The sequence below is a fragment of the Callospermophilus lateralis genome, chromosome 16 (genome assembly GCF_048772815.1).
Source record: "Callospermophilus lateralis isolate mCalLat2 chromosome 16, mCalLat2.hap1, whole genome shotgun sequence".
In the NCBI taxonomy this organism is placed as follows: Eukaryota; Metazoa; Chordata; class Mammalia; order Rodentia; family Sciuridae; genus Callospermophilus; species Callospermophilus lateralis.
The window spans coordinates 39,966,178-39,993,231 of record NC_135320.1 but is presented as its reverse complement, the minus strand read 5'-3'; the positions used below and the strand labels follow the sequence as shown (position 1 = coordinate 39,993,231).

Below are 27,054 nucleotides of genomic sequence, written 5' to 3'. Positions count from 1 at the left end.
ATCAAAGTTAGTTACTTGCTTTTAATGTATCCTGATCTTAGGACAGATGGGTATCTCAATATATTTTAGAAGTAGTTTCTTTGAAACTAAATTTCTAAAAGAATGGTGTCAGAGAAACTATTAACTTCATACCTTAGCTTATAACATAATATATTTCATGTATAGCATAGCACCTATGCTATGTTCTTATTGCAAAATTGAATCTAAACCCATTGTGGAATGAATGTATAATTCATGAACAATTCCTTCATAATAATTCATAAGCTTTAAATAACTTTCAATATTGTGCATTGCTATAATTATTTTTATTTAGTTATTCTTAGCTACTTGGGAGGCTGAGGCAGGAAGATTGAAAGTTTGCCATCCTGGGCAAGTTAGTGATATCCTGTCTAAAACTATAAGAAAAAGGGCTGAGATATAGCTGTGAAGTAGGTAAATGCCAGTTTCAAAAATGACATAATATAATTTTTGAATACAATCATACTATACCTTGATAAAGTTTTGGACTATGAATTTACAAGGATTAAATTAGGGTTTATTGAACTATTGTGGTATTGAAAAGAAGCTTGTGGTTCAATCAGGAGGGCTGAAGGAATAAAGATAATAGTTTATCCAACTTGTTGGAAAATGTACTTGGCTAGAAATAAAGTGTCGCTAGAATATTTTCTCAGCACTCCGTTCAAGGGTGTGTGTAGTAGGTACTCCATAAATATTTGTTATATCACACTCACATCAGCTGGAAGGACTTCTAGCATAAATAGAGTCAGATGGGAGTAGACAGAAAAGGCTAAGAATTAGTGAAAGAAAAAGGTTTGGCAGGGAGATAGGCGTATATGTTCCAAATGTGCTTAAGGTTTTATATATAACTACTGAAAATCTGATCTGTAAATAGAGAAGAAATTGGAACTCTGCTTTGGAATTCTACATGTAAAAATGTGCATGTATACATAGAAGGGCTAATGTTGGCTAAATTTTTATTCTTCAAAGGGTGTGGGATATAGTGCTCTATCAATACTTTTTTAATAACACACTTTCTATGCTGTTCTATCAAAGTTAGTTACTTGCTTTTAATGTGTCCTGACGTTAGGAGACATGTGTAGTCATAATACATTTTAGAAGTAGTTTCTTTGAATGTCACTGAGAAGGGTGTGTTAACAGTAGTGAAAAAATGCTTGCTACTAGGAAAAGAGAACAAAAACTCAATAAAGAAAAAAATGCAGCCAGGTGTGGTGACACCTGCCTGTAATCCCAGCTAGTTGGGGGGTTGAGGCAGGAAAATTGAAAGTTTGAGCCATTCTGGGCAAGTCAGCGATATCCTGTCTCTAAATAGAAAAAGGGCTGGGATATGGCTCTAAGATAGGGAAACAAAACAAAACAAAAAACAAAGAAAAATGCAAAATCTGCCTGTCTGGGACATTTGCAAAGGAGAGACCCTCTGGTCTCTCTTATCCATGGAGATTAGATACATCCTAGGGCCCATAGAGGATGCCTGAAACTGTGGATCATACTCAATCCTGTATGTACTTTGTTTTATCCTGTGTATGTATGTATATGTGTATATATATATATATATATATATATATATATATATATATATATAAATATATATGTCCCTGAGAGTGTTTAATTTGTAAATTAGACATAGTAAGAGATTAATAATAATAACTAATAAAAATAGAATAATTATAACATTTTACTACATTAGAAGTTATTTAAAGCTTATGAATTATTTATTTCTGGAAATTTCCATTGAATATTTTCATACTGTATTGAAGCAGAGTAACTGAAACCACAGAAAATGAAACCTGAATGGGGAGATTCTCTGTATTATTGTCCCAGGTGATGGTGCCACGTGGTCTTTCAGAGCTCCTACTAACTTTCCTCTTATCTCCTTTGAGTCCTCAGTGGTGTAGTAGCTAGGACTGGCAGATGGGGAAGCAATCGAAATGACCACAGCTTCCCCAGACTTACTCTTCTGGATGTGGAGAGCTGTACAAAAACTTCATCCCAAACCTATTGTCTCTAACAAAATAACCTGGGTTCCAAGAGAAACTTAATTTACATTTGCTGCGCAGTTTGGAGGGATAGGAACGTGTTCTAACTCTTTAGAAGTGTTTTCCTTACAAGTAATTTAAGCAAAATTGATATCTGGAGGGACACAGCTTCAGTCCTGTGTTTTATTTGCTAAAGTTTTCCAGCTGAGGTTTAGGGAGTGTTTTAGTAATACTACTATTACCAGTAGCTGCAACATTTATTGAGTATTTTCTGTATGTCAGGTTCTGTTCTAAATGCTATTCTGGTTTCATTTTTAAAAATCTTGACAACAGGCAGGGAGCAGTGTTGATAGTGTCCCTGCTTTACAAAGGAAACAACCAGGCGTGAAGGGATGGAGTAATAATAACTTCAGGGACACAGAGCTTGGCACAGCTGGAGAGCTTGGCACAGAGCTTGCACTTCTGATCTGTGATGCCTGGATATAGAGTACATGACGTCCTTACCTATTATACTGCCTCAAAGTTGTACAGCCTCTTTTGTTTCCAGAGGTGGTGTTCAAGAGTAGCATAGCTATGGCAGAAGCTACTAACGGCAACTCTAAGAAGCAGATGACCTGCATGTCTGTCTTTGTGCTTCAGAGCTAACTGTATATGTTGGGGCAGAGTGCAGAATGTGAAGCATCACCTGGGTTCAGAATTTGACTTCATCATTTTCTGTTTATGAGACATTGGATACGTTGCTAAACCTCTATTGAGATTGTCGGTACTTTAAATATTTGTGAAAATTACGTAAAAAATCTGGTGAGTAGCACTGGTGCTCCATAGATACCAGTTCTGAAACTGAGTGGCACGTATTTCTGGGGAGTGCTGACTCTGTGGTTCCAAATACAAATTATCAACCTATTATTTAGAGACAAATAGGATAGAGTGACTGTCCCCAGACTCTTCGGCCAGTCTGGAGGAAACAAACATGCAACTGGGCTGCTGTGGGGAAATGGATGTTGTGAGAGCCACACAACTCTGCCAAGGAGGAAGTGAGCAGTTTCTGGTGGGGTCATCAGAAAAGAACCCAAAGATGACCTTTGAATTTGGACTTGAAGGTTGCTATGGACTGAATGTTTGAACTCCTCCCTAAATTCACGTGGGGGAGTCTTAATCTCTAATGTGATATTTGGAGTGAAGTCTTTTGGGAGCCCACAGGAGTGGGATTAGTGCCATTTATAAGAAGAGAAAAGCGAGAGGTGTACTGTGTCTACCCTGTGTGGAATCAGCAAGAAGCAGCCATCCGCAAACTGGAAAGAGGGCTTTCACCAGGAATTGAATCTGTGGTGCCTGGATCTTGAGCTCTAGTCCAGAACTGTGAGAAGCCAGTGTCTTGTTGAAGTCCTTCAGCCTGTAGTATTTTGTTATAGTAGCCTAAGCTGACAAAAGATGAAGTAGGACTCTCCTAAGTGCCGAGATAAAGGGGCAGGGAAGGAAATTTACCATGAAGATTGAGCATGTGCAAAGGTGCAGAGGCATAAAACCACAAACAACACAAATGCAAAAGTAGGTGAGGAGACAAGGAGAGTGAGGTGCTTGATTCCTGAGACTTCTGGGATAGAATAGGTCAGATGGCAGCGGGTAGGGTAAGGAAGGGAAGAAGAGAGAAAAGCTTTCAGGTTGAATGAAGGAGAAACTGGAATAGTGAATACAGAAGGAAGAGCAGATACCAGGAGGGAGATAATGGATTTGTTTTGGGGGTACATTATATTTGATGTTTGTCCCAAGTTCCAGAGCTGCATAACAAACCTATCCAACATTTATTGTGGCACAGACCTGTGATTGGAGAAGGGCCTCTGAGGACAGCTATTCTCATTCAGCCTCAGCTGTAAGGATTTGAAGACAGAGGCTGGGGTCTTCTAAAACCTCACTCGAGGGATGATTGGTATCAGGAAGGTTTGAACAGCTGTGTTCCTTGGACAGCTGTCTCTATTAACCTGGTCTTGTGCAGCCCCCAGGTGCCCAGACCTCCTGGATGTTAGCTCAGTGTTTCCCAGGAGGGACTCTGAAGGAGGCAGGGACAAGCTATATGGCATTTGATGACCTGGCCTTGGAAGTCAGGAGGCCTCACTTCTGCATCATTTGAGTGTTAGAAATGTGTTCCCAGCACCAACTTACGTTCAGAGGGGAATTAGACTGCACCTTTAGGTGGGAAGAGTCAGTGAATGTGTTCATGCTTTATGATCACCAGGTCTGTGTGGAATTTCCAAGTGGCTAGGTTCAGGAGCAGAAAACATAGATCTCCACACTAACAAGTTGGGCAGGATTAGATCACAGCTGTGGAGATGACCTGGGAGGAAAAGTAGAGCTGAAAGAGAAGAGATCCTCAATCGTGGACCTTTCAGATTGGGGAGGGGAATGTGTGAATTAAAAAATTGAGTTAGACTTCCAAAGGCTGTGGAGTTATAGGTCAAGATGGGCAGACATAATTATTCCAGGCTTATGAATAGTGAAACAGAGGCATCCAAAAAGGGGACTCTGCTTTTTTTGGATAAGTCAAGAAGTGTTTTGAAAGGAAATTTGGAGTAGGAGGTGATGACAATTTGTTTGCCTGCCTTTTTTTTGGGGGGGGGGGAGGGTATTGGGGTTTGAACTCAGGGGCACTGTACCACTGAGCTACATCCCTAGCCCTTTTTACTTTTTCTTTTGAGACTTTGTCTTGCTAAGTTGCCCAGGCTGGACTCCAAGCCTCCAAAGTTGCTGGGATTGTAGGCCTCCACCACTTCACTCAGTGCTTGCCTATGTGGAGTGTCTTTATTTACTGTGGAAATGGAGAGGATAAGTCCTTTGACAGTTGTGTTTGTAAAATGAAAGAGAAACCGGAGGGCAAGGGAGGAAAAGTGAGTTTGCTATTCCTACATATACCAGTGGTTTTAGTGAAGATGCTTTTAATGTGAAATGTATTTTATTTTATTTTTGGGGGTAGTGGCGATTGAACTCAGAGGCACTCGACCACTGAACCACATCCCCAGCGCTATTTTGTATTTTATGTAGAGACAGAGTTTTACTGAGTGCTTAGCACCTCGCTTTTTGCTGAGGTTGGCTTTGAACTCGAAATTTTCCTGCCTAGCCTCCCAAGCCACTGGGATTACAGGCATGCCCTACCGTGCCCAGCTGCAAAATGTACTTTAATAGTAATATTATGGAGTCTGACCTTCAGGGAGCTCAGGTCTGTAAGCAATAATTTACTTCAATGTGTAAGAGTGTTGCGGAGCATAAGCACTTATTAACTGTTTCCTTGGTGAAAGTTTTATACTTTCCTTGGGTGGTCTGATCACCAGAGAAGCAATTTAGCCTAGAGGTGACGTTAGAGCAAAATTGTACTGCTGTTATTTAAAAAAAATTTAACCAGCGGTTTCAAAGGGCAAACTGAAGTTGTGAGTACTTGCTTTCCTCATGGAGGGTCTTGGCGATGGGATTGATTTGTGTGGTGTCTGGATTTATCAAATAGTCTTGCTCATGTTTTTTTTTTTGAGAAATGATTTTCATTCTGCAGTGCCAGTTCCCTAACTCGGGTGAAAGTCAGCTCTTTCCTTCAGGTCATCTTTGGAAGATAAACCTGTTTGCCCTGTCTGCCTTGCCTGGTGATTTTAAATGGATTGTTACTGCTCATTGCTTCAGGGATTCAGTGAAAATTTGACTCATAGTAAAGATAACATGACAGATTTTTCTTGTTTAGGATCTTTAGAATTCCTTCCCAAACTTTCTTCATTTTTATTGTTTTAAATTCCCCAAGAGGGGACTCCGATTGGGCTCTGGCCAGGGCTGTGGTCTCTGCAGAGCACATTCTCCTGGTGCAATTATTCCACTCATAATGAAAGCAGGTAAGTCTGTTGAGATAGCCAACTTCTCAAAGGGCTCCAGATAACTTTGCTCATTTTCTCCAACATCTAGGGAGGTGCAAACCTCAAGTCAGTGTGTCCACTTTCTTTTTTCCTCTCTGCAGGTACCTTTCTTTCAGGGCTTCTACCTCCCATTCTTACTTTCCTATCCTTTTTCTTCACCAATTCCCTTCTTTCTCTTTTTATCCTTTCCTATTTGGAATTCATTAAAATGGAACTCAAGTGTTTTTGTCTTGCTTCTATGTTAGGAATTTCATGAACTTATTCAGTGTGCTTTATGTATCCTATTAATTTATTTTTGTGCGCAGGAATAAGAGAAAAATAACTTCTGAAAATGGATTTCACTTACTATGTTCATTTATTATTCATTTCATTGCTTTTTCAGAGCTGATTTAGTGTGGGTGGGAGAAATGCTTCAAGGTTTAAAAGAAACATTTCAAATTGTTAATTGATGGTTTAAGAAAATCATATTTTATTGGTTAGCTTAACTTTTTGGGTTTCTCTGGGCCAGCAGAGAAATAGAGGCCACAATAGCTTTCCCTTAATGTTATTGTCATTTTAACTTATTAGAAGATGAACAGGAAATTTTGAATTTTATTTTCTCAAATAAAGGTTTTGAGGGAAAGTGGTGAATCAGTTGTTGATTCTAATCTGGCTTCATCCTAGGACCTGGACTTCTGTGGTATTTATTGTCTTCATCCCCATGGACACTAGCCAGTGCTCAGAGCTCCTGCTCCTGTGGTGCTAGAATTCAGGAGAGGATGCAGGTTGGGCCTGTGTCTTTCTGACTCTCCTGCTTCTCTTGACCAGAACACCTGCCTGCCCAATCACTTTTTTGCTTTTGACAGTAACATACACTTTTTTTAGGTGTGTTCATTTTCCCAAAGTTAGAATATGTTAAATCTCTTATCTTTGCACAGTGAACAAAGGAAAAATGTCATTGTGCTCCTCGTAGTGTGGCAGTTCTACTCATCTCTTTTTTAAAGGTTGGAAAAGGTGAATGAGAGATTGCAGAGGGTGAGATGGTTGGTCTGGGCTGAAGAATTTGGAGTTTTTAGTTCTTTTCAACTAGTACTGTATGGAAAAGAAGCGATTTCGTTTGGTAGTGATATTAACTTGCATCATGCGCTTCCTAGGTCCTGGCTACGGCTCCACATTTATGGGTGAGTGCCTTAATTGAGCCTCACTTCAGCCCTGACAGCTGATGTACTTTTCCTTTTCCTGTTTACTGATGTGGGAGTTTAAAGCCTATGAGGATTAAGAAACTACCCCAAATCACAGAGTTTATCTGCAGTCTTACTACCTGTTTCTAATGTAGAAAGACCTTATTTTAAATGAATTTGTTATAGACATTAATTTGCCAAAATGAAGTTGATTTATTTAATAATTCCAAGTCTCAAATAAGGGATGGAATTTTGGCTGGGAATTATTAAGTTAATCATGGGTGGAATGTTATGGTACCTGGAGAGCAAAATCTTTGGTTTTGCTGTAGGCCATTTTGGAGAGAAAAGCCCCTGTGATGCAGGAGAGGGGAGAAGGCAGTGGTAAGCTGTGGAAAGTGCTGAGGAAGTGTTCTGCTCACCCCTGCCCAGCCTGCCCAGGGGAGCTGTAACTGCCTTTGAAGAAGTAACTGTTCTATGGAGGCTGTACACCTTTGTTGATTCCAGCGGAAGCCTGGGCAGGCCACTGTGCAGCCCTGTGTTCTTGGAGACAGCTGTGGTCACCTTCAGTTTCTTTCAATTTCTGGGCATTGTGAAGTCAAATCAGCTGTACTTAATGTATTTAGTATTTTTGTATGTTTTCAAGTAATTACTTTTTTTTTTTTTTTTTTTTTTGTATCAGGGATTGAAACCAGGGGTGCTTAACCATGAGCCACATTCCTAACCCTTTTTTATTTTGAGATAGGATCTCACTAAGTTGCTTAGAGCCTTGCTAAGTTGCTGAGGCTGGCTTTAAACTCATGATCCTCCTGTCTCAGCCTCCAGAGTTGCTGGGATTGCAGCAGCTGTGCATCACCATATCTGGCATAATTATCACTTTTTTTTTTCTTTCCTAAGTTACACATAACTTTAGTGAAGAAATGTATAGGAGAGCATAGCAGTGAGACATTTTGATAAAACTAGACTTTCATTAATTTATTTGTTTATATGTAAATAAATTAATTATTAGAACCTATACAGTCTTAAGCACTCTTCTACATTGACTTGTTAGTGTCTTAAGAGTCCATGTTTCTTTGAATATACACGTAAATTAAGGGGCAAATATGCTAACAGAAACATAAGCACTTCTAATAAGAGTGAAACTCAAGCAAGACCTCATTTTCTTTATTCACTAGCAGTGGTCGGCCCTCCCTGCACACACCCGGCAAGTCACCGTTCAGGTTCTCAATCACAGGCCTTTACTTGAAGCACAGACTGCTTTTGTTGGCAGCCCTTCAAACTATCAGGTTTCCTCCATTCAAAGGGAACCCAAGACCTGCTTATGCCTGCCTTTTTTTCGTGTAAGAGATCGTGTTTAGAGCTGGATTTGCCAGTCTCAGTTTGGATTTAAATGTAGTGGGTGTTTTTTGGTGGGGTGGGTGCAGAGGAGGAAAAATGTTTTCACAGCATCATTTCATGCCCGTCTCGGTGCCCCAGGTGGGGTTTCCTTGTGTCAACGTGGGCTTGTCAGTTTCTTGTGGGCTGGCCTGGCTCCTACATGCTTCTCAGCTTCCCCATCACTTCTCTACCTCTGGATGGGGAAAAATGTCCAGGACTCAACTTGTTGCTGAAATGGGGGCCCGAGGGCAGGTAAAGTCAGTTCTGGCCTTCCTCCTTTCTTGAGTTGTTGCAGGCTATTCAGACATGTCTGTTTCAGAAGAAGTCTCCAAAGCCCAAGCCCCAAGAAGAAAGAAAGGTGCAGGGCTCTTGTGATATGGAAAGCTGCTGATCAGGAAGTGCTGAGGCCTCTTTTGACAAATATTGACATAAAGGCAATTATATCTGATGTCTTGCTTTTAACTTGTTTCCTGACTCATGTAGGAATGGATATATTCCAGAATGTTCATGTACTGTGTCTTACACCTGTCAAAAGACAGAATGACAACAAATTTAGTTACAGATCAAATTGAGTTTTATTTGAGATTCGTTTAGAATGAGAACTCCCAGTGGGGATGATGGAACAGCGGGCTTTGTAAGGTGGGAACAAGAAAATGGAACAATAGGGAAAAAAAAAAGATTGACTGACATCAGGTTACTTTTTTTTCCCAAGGTTTAAAGCAGAGGGGACTTCCTTTGTTAAGCTGACTCGGATAGACTGGAATCTTGTGTTTTCAGAAAAAAGCTAGACTTTTTTTTGGAATCTACCTGTTCAAGTTTCAGTTTGATTCTGTGGCACTTAGCAAAAGTTGAATCCATTTTTCTTTAAACTGCTTTCTTGGGCTTTAGTATAGCTGATTCTCAAACAAATGGCCTCTAATTTTCTTTTTTTTTTAAACATGTCTTAAAAACGATTTATGCTGCTTTTCTCAAGTATTAAACATCTTCCCTTTAGAGGTAAAGTATATCTATTTCTCTTGTTCCTTCTCACACAGTAGCAGATCCTTTTCCTTTTTGGATAATTGGTTATCCCTATTTTATGAGACTATAACAACAACACTTTTTGTATTATCTTCTCTGGTAAAGACTAAGTTTCTTAAATGGATACAACAAAAAATCTGACCTTGTTAAAGGAATCAAAAGATAGACTGACTAGTGGGAGATGAGAAGAGTCGTATTTGCTTTCAGGTTTAAAAAAGAAATATTTTTTTTCTATACAATGGAAAATCATTGCTCCAAAAGTCGAACAGCACATAGCTGTTTCTTTGTAGTTCTGCAGTCCCTTCCAGCATGGGGTCTCAGCAAATATGAGGATGACAGAGGGGGCTGGGAGCTGCAGTGGATGTATACTGCTAAAGACTCAAAAAAAAAAAAAAAAAAAAAACACAAAAAACAGGACAACAAAAGACCTTATAAACATAGAGCTTTGGCAAAACAAGGTCTGCATTGTTCAGTCTTTTTCATCCTGTGGCTACTAGCTGTCCTCCTTACTAGGCTTGGCCACTTGTCATGTACTCTCTCCATGGAAGATCCCAGTAAGACCAGCTCTTGAGGGTTTGAGTGAAATCTCCACTGGATGTGTTTTTGTGCCCTTTGTAATCTCCACTGTTGAGCCTCTCCTAAGGGCCCTCATTCTGTTTCACTAACTTTATCTCTCCCATTCTTGCATAGTTAGCCATTTCACTGATCCTCCCATCCCAGCACCTGTAGTATCTCAAACAAGTTACTTTTAATTTATAGAAGCAATGCACAAATACACTCTTCTTGTTTAAAAGTAAGTGAAAGAGAATATAGATAAAGCTCAGGGATCTCAGTTGGTGTAATTGTCTCTTAGTGATCTCTATGCTAATGTAGACCAGGGGTTCTTAAACTGTAGGGGTATCCAGGGGCTTGTTAAAATATAAATACACACCCCACCCACAGAATCCTAATTCAGTAGGTCTGAGGTCAGGCCCAAGAATTAGCATTTTTAGCAAGTTCCTGGTAGTGCTGATACTGTTGGTTCAGGGATCACATTTTTTCCCCATAGTTTTATTGGTGCATTATAATTATCCATAATAGTGGGATTTGTTGTTAAATATTCACAGGGACCACATTTAGTAATACTACATAGAACTGGTTTTTGTGTGTGTGTGCCTTTTTTTTCTTGGTTTTGCAATGCAGGCAATCAAACTTGTGACTCATGCATGCTAGACAAGAGCACAACTGCTGTGCTACACTTCACACTCTTGTGTGCCTTTATAAAAAGCAAATGCTAACACACTATTCCTGTTTTTATCAGCTTTGTGTCATGGAGACCTTTCTGTGCAAGTACACATTGGGCATTTCACTCTTTTTAACTGCTGCATAGTGTTCCACGGTATAAATATTCCTTAATTCAGCTTCTAATAATAGACATTTCCAGTATTTTTATTATTATAAAAAAATGCTGCATTGTACCTTTTTGTATATTTCTCTTCTATGCAAGCATGCTTACCTAGGGTAATATGGAGCAGTGGAATTGCTCAGCATGCATGCACATGTTTAATTTCATTTTGGGGCTAATAAATAATGACCCCCTGACTTTTTTTTTTTTTAAAGAAAGAGTGAGAGAGGGAGAGACAGAGAGAGAGAGAGAATTTTTAATATTTATTTTTTAGTTATCGGCGGACATAACATCTTTGTTTGCATGTGGTGGTGAGGATCGAACCCGGGCCGCACGCATGCCAGGCGAGCGCGCCACCGGTTGAGCCACATCCCCAGCCCCGACCCCCTGACTTTTTGATTCTTATCACATTAATGTACAGTTCTAGGTAATTTGTTTTTTTCCTCTTACCAATTTGGGATTTCCTCAGAGTTGATAAGAAAATCACAAAATATGTGCTGGCTGGATCCTTTAAAAATTCAACGTGCATTGGGTTTTGAGCTGTTGGCTAATTTAATTTTTTAAATAGAATTTCTAAAGCAGTGACATTCAGCGTCTGCCTGCCAGTACACCGAGGGATGAGAATTGCCCTCAGCAGCGACTCACTTGGATCCACTTCTAGGGGATACTGATCTAAATATATTTTTTTTCGTGGGGTTGGTGCTTCCCCTTCCCCGGGGATCTCTCACCTGGTGTCAGACTCGACCTGTGTGTAACCAAGTGCAGCATTTTTGTGCCCTCCTCCTTCCAAACCAGTTCTTCTCTTTCTTCTTGGACCTGAACAGTAATGGGTGTTACTTGAGTTGGACAGGTTTTGGGGAGGCCTGCTGTCATAGGTGAGTTCGAGCAGGGTGAGTGGGCGTTAATCCTGCTATTACCAATCCTTATTTTTTTGGATTTCATGAAATGATAAAATCAGGGATAAAGAGAGCTCACACTGGATTTTCAACTCCTTCTTTTGCCAAGTCATTAAAACCAACCAACAAAAAGCTGCCTTCTTTTTATAAATATGAGATTTTTACCATCCCTCCCTCCCCAATCTGGAAGAACATTATCTCAGAATAAAAGGCATTACTTCTATGTTTAGTGTCAGGAAAATTGGTTTTTCATTTCTCCTTTTGCCTCACACAAGTGGAAATGTTGATGTAGTATAGAATTGTCCTGGTTTGTAGAGGAACTCAGTCATTTCTTGAATAGGTTTGATGGCTGGTTCAGGCTGGACTGGATTGTCATGTTGTGATTGTTCTCTGCCTTAGAGGCTGCTGGGCATGCAGTGGGCCTGGAGTCTGTGGTGTCCTGAAGGAAGCAGCATTCTTGTGATTCTTAAGAGTTCCCACCCTTTGAACACCTGCTGTGTTCCTGCACTGAGCTAGGCCTGGAGAAGGAATGGTGTCCTTGCAGGACAGCAGCTCCTGAATACAGCTTCTTCAATAGTGTACAGTCTGCTGTCCTGTGAAACCTTCTGTGCTGATAGCTTGCCATGCCTGCTCAGATATCACTTGCCATCAGAATCGACATAGATCTGTCACTTCTGGCCACTGCTGGGCTTGAAGATCTCTGCTGTATCTGAGAGTGTTTTGGGAGGCATTGCTACTCACTTAGCTGCAGGCAGGGTGGGGTCAGGCAATGGCAGCCCTTTATTGCTAGGAAATCTTCATATCTGTTCCCAACTTCTGTGCTTCTGCTTTGGGATGTGAAAATAACCCTAATACATGACAACAAAATTTGCACTAACGTTAACATCTAGGCTCCCTAGATATGGAATGGCCCTCCAGGAGGGCTTCTGCTGAGTCTAAGGTAACTGTTAATTTTAAACCTCATGTGGTATGTGGAAACAAATTAAAAAATAACCCACAGAATAACTCTTTGCAATTATAATTCTTTCCAAACAATGAAGATATAAAGGGCTTATTAGGTTTCAAATAGATACTGTACTTTATTAATTTTTTTGTCCTTGTTGTTCTAACTTACTGAATGAGGTGCTAAGGGGATTGAGATGACCAGAAAACTTTGAAAAACATTTCAAAATGGACACAGAATGCCATGCAAGAAATGGAAACGGAGTTGTGTTGGGCTGGGATGTTACTCAGTGGCAGAGAGCTTGCTGAGCAGAGGCCCTTGCTTTGATCCCAGCATAACTAACACACACACACACACACACACACACACACACACACACAATCATAAAATATAGACGGGACAATCCAATACCTTCCCACCCCAAGTAATCAGTTGTGGACAGTCTCTTTCTGGGTTTCAGTGAATCTGAAGGAAGAGGTGTCCTTGAAGGAGAGATGGTACGCTCTAAGCTGTGTGTGCCTCCCATGAACTTCTCCAAGAAGCCTCCTGTTCTGAAGCCTAATAAATGTTTAATGTAAGAGGAGGCATCTGAAGGGCTTGCTGCAATTTCTATGGAGGCAGTGTTGGCCTCAGCTGTGTGACACAGGCAGGCCTTTTAGCAACCAGAGACAGAGCAAAAGGTCATTTAATCTCCGCTAGAGGTGCCCTCTTGGTTCTGGTGAGCATTGGGCATTCTCCATGGTCTCCCATATTGTAATGTGTCTAACATTTTTAACTGTTCATGATTTTTTAATTTGAATTAGAATTTTATTTGGACTAGTTACAGTTGCAAAATCTTATTGGCCTTGTATGTTGGTAAAATTAAGATATAATTCACTTGCCAATTGTTTGTAACATTGTACAATTCTTCACAGTAGGGTAAAAGAACAAAATATTACAATATTTATAGTAATTATAAAATATTAAAAAATTCTTGCCTGACAAAGATTGCTTTTATTTGAAGAAGCGTAAATGCTCTCGATTGATTCTGAGTATACCTAGAATTTTAAAAAACTTATTATAAAATTTGTCTTATTTTGTCATGTAATTTAAATTTTGGAATCTTTTACATGAATTTCATTTTATGGATTAACCAACAAATGGAGTGTGATTTTAGTGATTGTTTAAAAAGTTAATCTTTATATTTCATGAATATTATATGAGAATGTTTCATAAATAACATTTAAAAATATTTTTAGTTGTGGATGGACACAATGCCTTTATTTTATTTAGTTTTATATGGTGCTAGGGATCAAACCCAGGGTCTCACACATGCTAGACAATTACTCGACCACTGAGCTACAACCCCAGCCCCATAAATAACATTTTTGGGAAAATATTTTTGCTTCTTTTTGTCTGCTTTGGTGCCTAATACAGTGGAATGTACTAGAACCCTTTTTTTTTTTTTTCTCCTTGTGCTGGGGATGGAACCTAGAGTCTCACACATGCCCGACAAGACACTGCACCACTGACTACATCTCTAGCCCAGAATGTTCTAAAATCTAATAACTATTTAACAAATGTGCTTCACGTTGAAAATAAAACTATCCAATTCTTAGTAGGTTCAGTGTTTCTACTTTCTTAGTCTTCTGAGTGAGGTTATATGATCCTTGGTAAGTTCTAGAAATATTAATTTTTGGTTGACTACTCAGTTAGTTGTCTATAAAGTAATGGATACTGTGCTAAACTATGATACTTTTAGGAATAAAAGGAGAGAAGGAAAGGCATCCTTGGCTTTTCTACCTAAGTAAGGTATAGATAGGTGGGGGAGGCCAGGAAGTGTTATTTAGAGTGGTACTCTGTATAATTATTAGTTCAAAATAAGCTTATGGGTGGCCTCCTGTTAAGTTTTAAAGAGTTCTGATTAATATATGTTTTAAGAGAGCCAAACTTTTAGTTGGGGCCACCTGTATGAATTCAAGGATGGTAGAGCCTCTTGGGATTTGTGGCAACAAAAGCAAATAGGAATGACTTTGGGTCTTCAGGTTGCTGCTTATACCTTCCTATTCTGGGCACAACTTCTCAAAGGGCCAGAGAGGCGAAGGGAGTGAATGATTTGACAAGCTTTGCTCTGGGTGTTTTGTTAACTTCTAGATGGGTGTCATTTCCTCTCTTCAACAGCTGTCTCAGTCATTTATGGGTGATCCAAGGGTCCAAGAAGTGGATACTTCTTCCTTGCTCATGATCCATAGTGGAGTGGAGATGGAAACCTGAGTTGATTGGATTCTTAATTGTGTGATCTATGGCCACTACTGTCAACCGTCAGCTGTGGGAAGATCTGGGTAGATGTCTTGGTGGGTGGTGTTCTGTTGCCTCCTGACCTACCTGCCTTAACCTCACTTCTCCTGTGAACATGTGCACCCATGGGTACGTGTGAACATATAACTGAACATGTGTATAGAGGCCTTAGCTCTTTCTGTATTTTGGGCACAGCATCATCATCATCAAGATGATGTTTCTGTGAACTATTTCTCCTTCCCCACTGCTTCTGGTAGCAATATAAGAGAGGGGAGGGGTAAGAAAGGTAAGCAAAGATTGGATCTCTCTGAGTGTGCTTTTTTCTTTCCTCTTTCTTCGACCCTCCATGTTTTTCTCATGTGGTTCCTGATTAGAGAAGGGCTCTCCATGGGTAATCAAGTCTTTTTATCATTGGGAAAAAGCCCAATCCTAATGTAACATCCAGCAATGTCACTTTCCAGTTTTTTCTGTATGCAGGTATGGGGTAGGTGTGAGTCCCTAACATGACCAGGCCAAACTGCTCTCGGTGAGAAGAGATAGGCTGCATACATGTCTTAATGTAGGGTGGGATGCAGGGACATGAGCCTTAAAGCAGAGTGACATCAGTGTTAAAGACTGAGCCATGCAATTTGAGTGAAGAGAAAGGAGTAACTCCTGAGAGTGAGATTGCAAATTATTGTCATAAATGATAAGCCACTTTCCTTGGATCACAGTGGTAAGAATTTTGGCAGGTCATCCTAGGGAAGAACATTCCAGATAAAGGGGATATGGAGCTTGTCTTAGTGTCTGTTGCTGCCTAACATACTATTCTCTACCAAAACAGAACAAAACCTAGAACATTGTTACCTCTTGCTGTCCCTGCAGCTCAGGAGCTTGGTGTGAGCTAGTTGAGTGGTTCTGGCTCAGTGTTTTCCTAGAGGATCCACTAAAGCTGTTGGTTGGGGCTCCAATCATCCCAAGGCTCAGTGGGACTGGAGGATCTACCTCCAAGCTCACATGGGTAGGAGGTGTCAGTTCCTTGATCCTGGGTCTCTTTGTAAGCCTGTATAGGACATGGCTTCTCTCAGGGTCAGTGATCTGAGAGAGAACCCAAGAACTGTTTTAGTCTGTTGGTTGCACAGATCAACCCTGGTACCATGTGCAAAAGGCCTACACAGTGTGTATATCTCAGTGATCTTGGGGCCACAGAGATGATGGTCCAGGTATGCGATGTATGTGGGGAAAAGGCACACCTACTTTAGCTGGGACCTAGGGGCTCAGGAGTGATGTCTGGAAGGTAAAATTGATGCTGATGAGTAGTTGAGTTTTGTGGGGTGTGGAACATGTGGAATTGACCTTCAAGTAACTTAGTCTAGTTGGGTGTTAGCATTTTTGTTTAACTGTAATCCAAGTAGGAAATTAATACACATGCAGAGGTATGGATTGTAAGGATGTGAGTTTGGAGTTCACTGGGAGCTGAGGGAGTAGAGCAGAGCCAGGTTTGTGTGGATGGGGTTTGGTCCAAGTGTGGGTCACCTTGGGTTTTTATGCCATAGACTGCTGTGATTGTACACATGTGCGCGCGCGCACACACACACACACACACACACACACTTATCTAGTCATTGAAAGAGCCTCTGCTTGTGTGTTTTCTTGCTAGGATGATGGAACTTGTAGAATGCTAGTGTAGAATCAAGTTAATTGGTCACTCTAGTTGGTTTGGGAGTGTTGACCCCTCTAACTTTTCTGGTTTTAAATGGTGCAGAAGTTGGAGCTGGTAGGAAATATGTAATTTTCTAGATTGCACTTCTACTAAACCTTTTAATTTATGTTGTATTGTTTAGAGTTTGTTACCACATGTGACCAATTCACTTAAAAATAGATGACATGAGGGAGTTGTGTTTGTCCAGATCATTGTTAATTTTAAGAGACATGTCCTGCACCCTGGGAGGTCTTAACCATTGTTACTTATGTGGATTACTTTTCAGTAGTTAGTTAATCTCTTTAGGTCATTAACAGCTTAGAGATTAATACACAAACCCACAAAATACTACTTTGTGCTTGAAAAAAGAGTTAATGTTCCTGGAAAAAGCAAGCTGCTTTCTCTAGCTGACAAGGTGGGGCCGGTGTTCCCAGTGGGTCAGGTTATAAGACTCGATGAGTCAGGAGTGATGTCATTGTGGGGGACAACTGTAGAGTAATTAGAATTTTGCCTCAATTTAATTAAAGGATTCTAACTTTAACCTACCTTCCCATCTGAGGGACACATATGTACTTTAGGTTCTGTTCCTGATTTTCCATGTAATCTGGGGAGAACTCCGGACTTTGACATCGGGGAGGGCTCTCATTCTTGCCACCAAACAAAGGGAAAGCATTTATACGGGACATCGGACCAGTGTCTGTGTGTCACAGGCTGGCCAGTGCCGAGAAAATCTCCAGGGCTTAGCATAAAACAAAGACATGCTTTGTTGTGTTGAGAGCATAAATAGCTTGCTCTTATTTTCCTTTTTTTGAGTCAGATATGTGGTTAGAATTGCTTAACTGTAACACGGTGTCTGCTCAGTGAGCCGGTTTGTTCACTTTTCCTACACAGGCAGAAGAGCTGGTCTGGGGGTTCAGCCTGGGTGACTGGGAGCCAAGTGTCACCCTTGAGTGACAGGCTCTCCACTCACAACTATCCTGTGTACCTACCAAGATGGTTGGAAGAATTGAAAAATAGCCACTGTTTTTTAAAATTTGATTTTGTGATAAGACCATTTTCCATGAGACCTACATTCCTAATAAATTTTTAAATGTATAATATAGTATTGCTAGCTGTAGTATTTGAGTACATTTTATAAATTGTCCAAGCACAGACACATTTATTGTTGCATATTATTTTTTTTAGTTGTAATTGGACACAATACCTTTATTTTATTTATTTATTTTTATGTAGTGATGAGGATCGAACCCAGTGCCTTGCATGTGCTGGGGGAGCACTCTACTGCTGAGCCACAACCCCAGCCCTGTTGCATATTATTTTAATAGTTATGCTGATTTTTTCCCCCCAGGGGAAACCTTACCTCTGCTCTATGAGTTGTATATGCTCAACAGTGGGTAATTATTAACTGTACTAATCTAGATCACATACTGTACAGTCTTCGGATAACATGAATAGTGTATAAGTTTAAATGTTCTTAAAGTTTGTACGTATGAAATTCTGAACAAAAAACCTTTTTTTTTTTTTTTTTGTCATAAGATCACTATCCTGGACTGCTGATGGGTACAAGTTTCTCTTTGGGGTAATGAATGTTCCTAAAATTAGATCCGGGTGACGGTTGCACAACTGTGAATAAACCCTTTATAACCACTGAATCGTGCTCTTTATGAAGGGTGAATTTTACAGCGTGTGGATTATGTCTCGGTAAAACTGCTGTTAAGAAACAAAACACGTCCCTAAATGTTACTACAAAAATCCCCTCATTTCTGGCCTCTCAGTGTCTAAGACACAATAAGCTATTCAGCACATACAGGTATCTGAATGTTGAGCAGTATTTTAGTCCATTTTCTGCTGCTGTAATGAAATATCTGAAACTAGGTAATTTCTAGTGAACACAGATTTCATTCAGCTCGTGTTCGTGGGAGCTGGGATGTCCATGGTGCAAGGACCTTTGTGCTGCCTCGTCCCATGGAGTAACGTGGAAGGGTGAGAGAGAAGCCAAAGAGTGCTGAACTTGCTCTTATGACAGATCCATACTTGCAGTGACAGATCACTCACTTCTCTGATAATAAAATCCATTCATGATTGCAGATCTCTTGTAACCTAATGACCTCTGATGAGGCCTCACTTCCCAGCACTGTTGCATTGGGGATTAAGTTTCTAACACATGAATTTTGAGAGACACATTCAAACCCTGGCAGATAATACAGTTGAAGTAATCCAAATGGCACAAATAGGTCAGAGTGGGTGTAGGGGCTGTTAGAGTGGGAGTAAAACTCCCAGGGGAGAGGAAGGTTCCAAGGGTGGCAGGAATGTTGGTTCAGAAGGAAGACGTGCCTCATCCAGATGGGAAGACTGTAGTTGAGTCTGGATGCAGGTTGGACACAAGTCCTGTGTTTGAAAGTTGGGTAGTATTTTATGATTCCAGTCCTGGTTACTGGGGTCTTCTACATCAGGGTGGGCTTGAGGCTGGAGAAAGCTGCATTTTGTGGAAGTTGGGGAGGAGAGGATGGGGTGAGCCATAAGTTCTTCATTTGCTATGTCTGGGTCCTGGCATTGCAAGGTGATAGATAGCCAAGGGATGAGGGGAGATAAGAAGTGGAGCCACGCCTGGGACTGGGCAGTTGTTGAAGGGCCGACTGGCAGCTTTGGGAGTGTGGGAGCTACTTTTGGGGTCAATTTTAGTTTTTTCTTTGTGTATTTTTATTTTTGATAACTCTCCATAAAGGAGTACCTTTTCAGTTCCCTGGTGCTGATAGCCCTGTACTGGGGAGTAATGTAGCTAATGCCTTTTCAGATTTCCAGTTGCAAAGCTTAAGAGTTTCATTTGAGCACCTGCAGAAGCAGATGACTAAGATTTAGGAAGCCACACTTCCCCTCCTCAGAGGGCATTCAAATTCTCTTCCTGTTGGGTTTTATGCAGTTAAGCTTTCAGATGGAAGATTCTGTCACTTGGCATTTTATTGTCAAAGACAGACCTTTTAAATGTAGTCTTTTACTGAGGAATATTTAAATTCTGAAGCACCCTCTTTCAAAGGATCCAATCGACTAGCACTATAAGGAATTTGAGATTACTGTGTGAGTCCTACTTCTGAGGGCTTCCATCCAACTTGTTTTTTTGTTTATGAAAAATAATACGTGCTCAAGGCAAATAAATTCAAATAGTATAAAGTGGTGTGCAGTTAAAAGTCAAATTCTCTTTACCTGGACCCATTTCCTGCAGATAACAACTGTCATGATTGGCCTTTTGGATGTCTCACCAGAAATGTCCAAGCACGTAATGTGGGCAGCCACCTGCTTGTCCCACACATTGTCCTGTACTTTGCTTGTAAATCTTGACCATTTTTCCTTATTTGGCATGTAAAGATTTTTTTTAAAAAATAATCTTATTGAGGTATAATTTGCTATAAATAATTACCATATAATTTACCTTAAAATTTGCTTTTTAATGAGAAATTCATTGATATTTATTAAACTTAGCATTGTGCAGCTGTCACCATAGTCCTTTTAGAACCTTTCTGTCGCCCTGTGCCTGTTTACAGTCCTACGCGTTCCTACCCCCAGGCAACCCCTAATCTATTTTCTGTCTCTGTAGATTGGTTTTACTCTTTTAAACAGAAGCTGCTGGTCCATTTTGTGGAAGTACAAAAATGTACGTAACTGGTCTCTTTCCAAGCAGATTTAGTTTTTTTGCTGATGTATTATTCTAAAGCTTTCCTACTTCCTCCTAAAAATGTTTTGACAAGATGGAAATTTTGCCTTTCAGCCACACTTTGTAAGATTGATAAGGGAATTTTAGCTGAAATTGTTTATGGGTTTTCCAGTCATTAACTGGAGGACTAGGAGAATTTTAGGGCCTGGATAATTATCTGCATTTGAATAGAAACTGCCTGAGGTTGTTCTTGATTAGGTAGAATTCCATGCATTAAATGTGTATTTTATGGATGTGGATGAAGTGGAACTAAATATTTGCACATGATTGAGGCTGAAGGGAATTTATTATTTGGGTTTTCACTTTCATCTCTAAGTAGGAGGATTTCAGGAGCTGTAGAATGTTCAGGCATATGATTAAAAATATATTTTTCTTACCGTGTATTGGGACCTATTACTGGGTGATGACTTTTGACCAATTATTTTTTAAGAAACAAAGGAGAGTGCTCCCTTCGGCAGCACATATACTAAAATTGGAACGATACAGAGAAGATTAGCATGGCCCCTGTGCAAGGATGACACGCAAATTCGAGAAGCATTCCATATTTTTTAAAGGAGAATAAAATCATGGCATTTGCAGGTAAATGGATGGAGTTGGAGAATATAATACTTAGTAAAGTAAGCTAGTCTTCCAAAACCAAATGCCGAATGTTTTCTCATATATAAGGATGCTGCTTCATAATGGGGATGGAGGGGCATGGGAGGAATGGAGAAACTTTTGATAGGGCAAAGGGGAGGAAGGGGAAGGGGGGGGCATGGGGGTAGGAAAGACAGTGGAATGAGATGGACATCATTACCCCTGAGTACATGTATGAAGACATGAATGGTGAATGGTGTGACTCTGCTTTGTGTACAGAGACATGAAAAGCTGTGCTATATATGTGTAATATGAATTGAATCTCATTCTGCTGTCATGTATAACAAATTAGAATAAAAAAAGGAATAGAACATATAATAGTAAAATATTTTACATGTTGTGGTGGTGAGCCTTGTTCTCTGAAACTTGAGATTTAGTTGTGTGTATACAGTGTGTGTGTGTGTGTGTGTTAAATAAATATCAGAATCAAGGGATCTAACAGGTTATATTGAGGATTCCTCTACATCTGAGCTTTCTGGGTGTTGGTATGGTAGGGTGAGAAGACTAGGACCCAATGGCTAGTGGTTTTTTTTTTTTTGAGAGGGAAGGGTACTGGGGATTGTACCCAGAGGCGCTGTACCACTGAGCTACATCCAGAGCCCTTTTAATTTTTTATTTTGAGGCAGGGTCCCACTGGGTTGCCCAGACTGGCCTCCAATTTTTGATCCTCCTTTCTCAACCTCCCAGATCACTAGAATTACTGATATTTGTCACCGTGCCTAGAAAGTGGTTACTTGATTGAGATAAAAATGTGTTGGGGTTAGCTAGGGAAGTCAGTTAGTTAATTGTGGGAACTGAGAGGTGAAAATGACACTTCCTGTGTAACCACTTTTCTTCACCAAAATAATGAATCATTTCAAATGTGCTTGACAGGAGGCTTTGAGTGATTTCTGTTTATCAACTAATCGCTTCTGGAATTTTTGAAAACATTATATACATCTAGATTAGGAAAGATTTTAGAAAAATTAAATTCATTGGATCTTGTGGTTGAAAGTAATGTGAATGGCCCATCCTGTGCAGGTTTCTATCTGAGGTATGCATCATTCTATCATACCTGTTTGATATTTCTACATACCATATTTGTATATATCAGTCAAAAGGGGAGTCATTAATTCCAGGGATCCCAGTTCTTTAGTTTCTTCATGTTGAAGATACTTAGGCTTCATATGTCTCAGTTTTCTGGATTGGGTAACTGTATGACTTATGACCGTTTAATAGATTATCTCAAAATTTAGTGGCTTAGGCATCAAATATTTATTATCTCAGGAATAGGTCGGGAATCTTGGATTGAATTATCTGGATGGTCTGGCTGAAGGTTTCTTATGAGACGGCAATCAAATTGACAGGGCTGCATTCAATTGAAGGTTGCATGGGCAAGAGGATCGTCTTTTAAGATGGCTCACTTACATAGCTGTTGGCAGGAGACCTGCGTTCCTCACTCTGTAGCTTTCTGCATGAAGTTGCTTGAGTGTTTGCATGACACACTCTCACATCAAGAGTGAGGAAGAAGGGCTGTGGATATATCTCAGTTGGTAGAGTGCTTGCCTGGCATACATAAGGCCCTGGGTTCAATCTCCAGCACCACAAAAAAAAAAAAAAAAAAAAAAAAAAAAAGGAAGAGGTAAGAATGTCTTTTATGATTTTACTTTGAAATATGTATAATATACTAAGTGTATTATATATAATCATGTATATAATCACTTCTGTATTTTATTGGTCACAGAGACCAACCCTGATACAATATGGGAGGGTGTACCCAAGAGTGTGAGTACCAGCAGGTAGGATCGCTGGGGCCATCATGGAGACTGGTCACCTTAGCAGCTGACTAGATGATGGTTATAGCAATGTTCCAGGGGATCTTGGTGGGATCTTGTGATCTTCCTGAGCACAGTTCAACTTGACTGTCGATGATGAGTTGAGTTTGGCTGTGCTGTTTAATATACAGTTGTGCGTTGCTTAATAGGGGTATGTTTTGCAAAAGATGTCTTTAGGTGATTTTTGTTGGCCTAATACCATGGAGTGTGCTTGCACAAATATAGATGGCATAGCCTATGGCATACCTTGGCTAAATGGTGTGGCATGTTGCTCCTAGGCTGAAAATCTGAATAGTTTGTACTGTACTCAGGACTGAAGGTAAACATAGAAAAGGTACAGTAGAAATTATGTATAAAAGACACACACAAAGTGACGCACCTGTATAGAGTGCTTAGCTTGAATGAAACTTGCAGGACTGGCAGTTTGCTCTGGGTGAGTTGGCGAGTGAGGACTTCACTGTACCTAGGACTGGTTCTTCACTGTACAGTACTGTAGTACTATGGTATTTATAAAAAGTTTTCTTCAATAGTAAGTTAACCTTAGGTTAACTGTAATGCTCTTACTTCATAGATTTTTAACTTTTAAAAATCTATGAATTTTGACTCTTGTAATATCACTTAGCTTAGGGCTGGAGTATAACTTAGTGGTAGAGCACTGCCTAGTGTGCACAGGATCCCTATGCTAGTTCACATAGTCAGGTGTTGCTTAAAATTGGGGGTAATCTGAGAAAGGTATCATTAGGCAATTTCATTTTTGTGTGAATATCATAGAAACTGCTTAGAAATTCAGACAGCTACCATGTCTATTATGTAATATGATCTCATGGATCCACCATTATGGACCAAAACGTCATTATGTGGCAATGACTGTGTTTGAATGACTGCAACACCCCTTAGGGTTGCAGTGAAGATCATGGGAGAGAATACATGTAGATCACAAAGCCTAGTACCTAGTGCATGGCAAATGTGCAATTAATAGTGCTGTCAGAATTCCTGAAATAGATATGATATGACTAAGTAAGACTGTTAAGTTAAATGGCTGCTGCCCCTAAGCCATGACCATGGGTCAGGGTCCACACTGTATCTGCCACATCATTGACTGTACAGAATATTAGATATAGGGAAATGGTTCTTATTATTTTCTGTCTGGATGACATAGAATAAATGTCATTTTCTGTGTCTGGAAGATTTCCCCAATTTAAGTTTCAACCATGACTCCTGGTGCCCTGAGTCATTGTCATCTTAGGCTGCATCGTACAAGAGAGACTTAAATGCTTAAAAATGATTCTTCCTTGGTATGTATTGACTGTTCTCTTCCTCTTTACCTGGCTTCCTCAAGATGTACCAGCAGTTCTTTTCCTTTTTAATGTTAGTGATACCAGCAGTTTCTGGACTCCAGATTGAAGAATGGAGACAGGGTCTGCAGCAATCCATTAGGATAGAGGTGGTGGTGTGATCTAGGCCTAAGGTGTGGTAGGAGGAATGGAAAGAAACAAAGCCCAAGGATTTGGTTGTGCACTGGCTGAATTAGTGGATGGGACCAGGAAATAAAAAGTATAAATATAGAGTGCTGTGTGTGTGTGTGTGTGTGTGTGTGTCTGGGAATTGAATCCAAGGGCATTCACCGCTGTGCTACATCCCCAGTCCATTTTATTTATTTATTTTTGAGACAGGGTAACTCTAAATTGCTGAGAGTCTTGCTAAGTTGCTGAGGCTGACCTCAAACTTGGTGATCTTCCTGCCTCAGCCTCCCTAGTTGCTGGGATTAGAGGCACGTGCCACCATGTGATTATGTTATTAAGAAACCAGAAAGAACAGAAAGGAAAAGAGAAAAGAATATCTGGTTTTGGAGGGGGAGAAGTAAAATTCAGTTTAGATTTTAAATTGAAGGGAATGGGTGTTATCCACCAGATGGTTTTACTGGAGATTATGACCCCAGATGGCTATAATGTTCCTTGATGTTACTTTTTGAACCTCTTGCAAATCAGAGGGTATAAAGTTCTTACAGATAACATCTTGAGTTGGTCCAGGAAAAGGGATTTGTGGTTTATGGAAGACAGGTAGAGAATAATTTTTTCCCCCCCAGTACTGGAGGTTGAACCCAGGGAATCTTTACCACTGAGTTACATCCCCATCCCTTTTTATTTTACTTTGAGACAGGGTCTTGCTAATTTGCTTTGGTGAACTTGTACTCCTTCTGCCTCAATTTCCTGGGTAGCTGGGATTATCGGCATGCACTACTATGCCTAGTAGAAAAAACATTTTTTAAGTACCAAGAATTGTTACTTTTGAGTGTCATACTTATTCTTCATAGCAATTATAAAAAGTATGTTGGTTACCCGAGTTTTAAAAATATAGGAAAAATGGGACTGCAGTTACCAGCTGCAGTCACAGAGCTAGTAGATGTGGGAGCTAAGATTTGCATTCTACACTCAGTTTTTATCAGTAAATCAATCTTCTTTTTATATCAGCATCAAAGGGCATCATGGCTAGTTGAGTTGCTAGAATCAGAACACTACAAAGGATACGCTCAGAAATGGCATGTGGACCCCAGGAACAAATCTCCTGTCATCTTTTGCCCTTCATTTCTTTAGCCACTAGAGGATGTCTTCATGTGGTACTCGTATGTCCCAAAGGGCACTGTTCCCTCCTGCTATTGAGGCTGGAGACTATGTTTCCTTTTGTTAATCAGTAAGAGGAAGCAGCGAATAGCAAATGGAGGTCTGGTTTCAAATCCTATCCTTAAAAGCCTCTGGCACCATCCACTCCTCTTCCCTCTTGGTCCTCTCCAGCCTCACCCTGGTATACTGTAAAACCAGGAAGGACAGTTCTGTGTGGCTCCCACCATTGATTGTATTATGTCAGTGTGGAAGAGGGAGGGTTGGTTGGCAGATAGATTTTCCCACAGGATCCTAAATCCTCTCTCGCAAATAATATCCATCACAATTTCCAATAACGAATTCTGAAACATTTACCATGTATGGAAAGATTTGTGGATACAGAAAGAGTTAATCCTTTATAGCAACTGAATTAGATTTAATTTTTTTTGTTTTTTTAGTTATAGATGGACACAATACCTTCATTTTTTAAATTTATTTTTATGTGGTTCTGAGGATCGAACCCAGGGTCTCACTTATGCCAGGCAAGCGCTCTACTGCTGAGCCACAACTCCAGCCCTATTGTCCCACTTTTATTGAAGAAGTCGGCTTCACCAATTTACACATTTAGTAAGTGGTAGATATTTAGCAGCATTTGCATCCCTGGAGTTTCAGACTTTGATGTTTTGTGTTAGGATGCTGAGTTGCCTCTTCACATGAAACCTCTTCCAAACAAAAGCCATTTCATCCACAGCTAGTCTTACGCCATTTGATTTTAATGGCTGCTACGTGGAGGAGCCATAAGGGGATATATGGCTGAGACAGCTAGTGGTTCTCCTCTCTTAGAAGGAATCTTCTTGTAGGTATTGGTGTGGGGTCCTGAGTTCCAAGGAAGACTAAACGTGGCCACATCTCAACAATGTTGGGTGAGGGTGGAGGAAGTGAACTGCTTAGCAGTGGCCCAGGGACTCTATGAAAGCTACCTGATAAGTGTACCACTATACCTGGGAAGTTGCGTTGAAGTCTTGCCCGGGAGGAGTGAAGGGCTTAGGAGACATACTGATCTTTTGAAGACACCAGGATATTAGATGAGATTAGCATTTAAAAGGGAGTCTCAATTATTCAGTGTACCAATTAATACTTGAGGGTGTTCATGTGTTAGATATTTTGCCGTGAAATGTGTTTACTGTGATTAATAAAGCAGGTTTATCAGTATAATGATTTATTAGTTCCAGAGGAATATACCTGACAAGCAGATGGAGTCATTGGTGAATATCATTTGCTTCCCTTCTGTGGTGGCCAGTTTTTACTGGCCTCCTCATCTTAACACCAGGCTTTGTTCTTGACCCTTCTCTCAATTTTCTGTCCACACTGGCTCTGTAGGTGATCTTACTTAGTACCAGGGCTTTGAATACCACTGAGACGCTGACTCTTCAAGCCAAAACTTCACCTCCTCCCAACTCCCCTATTCCTAGAAGTCACTGTTGTGGGTGGGAAGAAAAAATAATTCCCAGGACTTGGGAGAAGACTGGTTAAACCACTTTCCCCCTCCATTATCCTTTTTTTAAAAAATGTTATTTTAAGTATGGTTAAAATTGTTCCTCTTCATTAACAGAAGCATGAAATCAGATATTTTATTTCCCAGCCCTTAGGCAATACTTAGTGTGTTGATGACTCTTACT

General features: G+C 40.2%; 1 protein-coding gene and 1 non-coding gene across 7 annotated transcripts in view; both read left to right on the top strand.

The window, feature by feature from the left end:
- The window catches only part of Tpd52 (tumor protein D52), a 105,185-nt gene that overhangs the window by 8,740 nt on the left and 69,391 nt on the right, over positions 1-27,054 (top strand). The gene's annotated exons all lie outside the window — the stretch shown is intronic.
- On the top strand, positions 20,768-20,874 carry LOC143382419 (U6 spliceosomal RNA). The gene has a single exon (XR_013088974.1). It is a non-coding gene; the product is annotated as a U6 spliceosomal RNA (small nuclear RNA).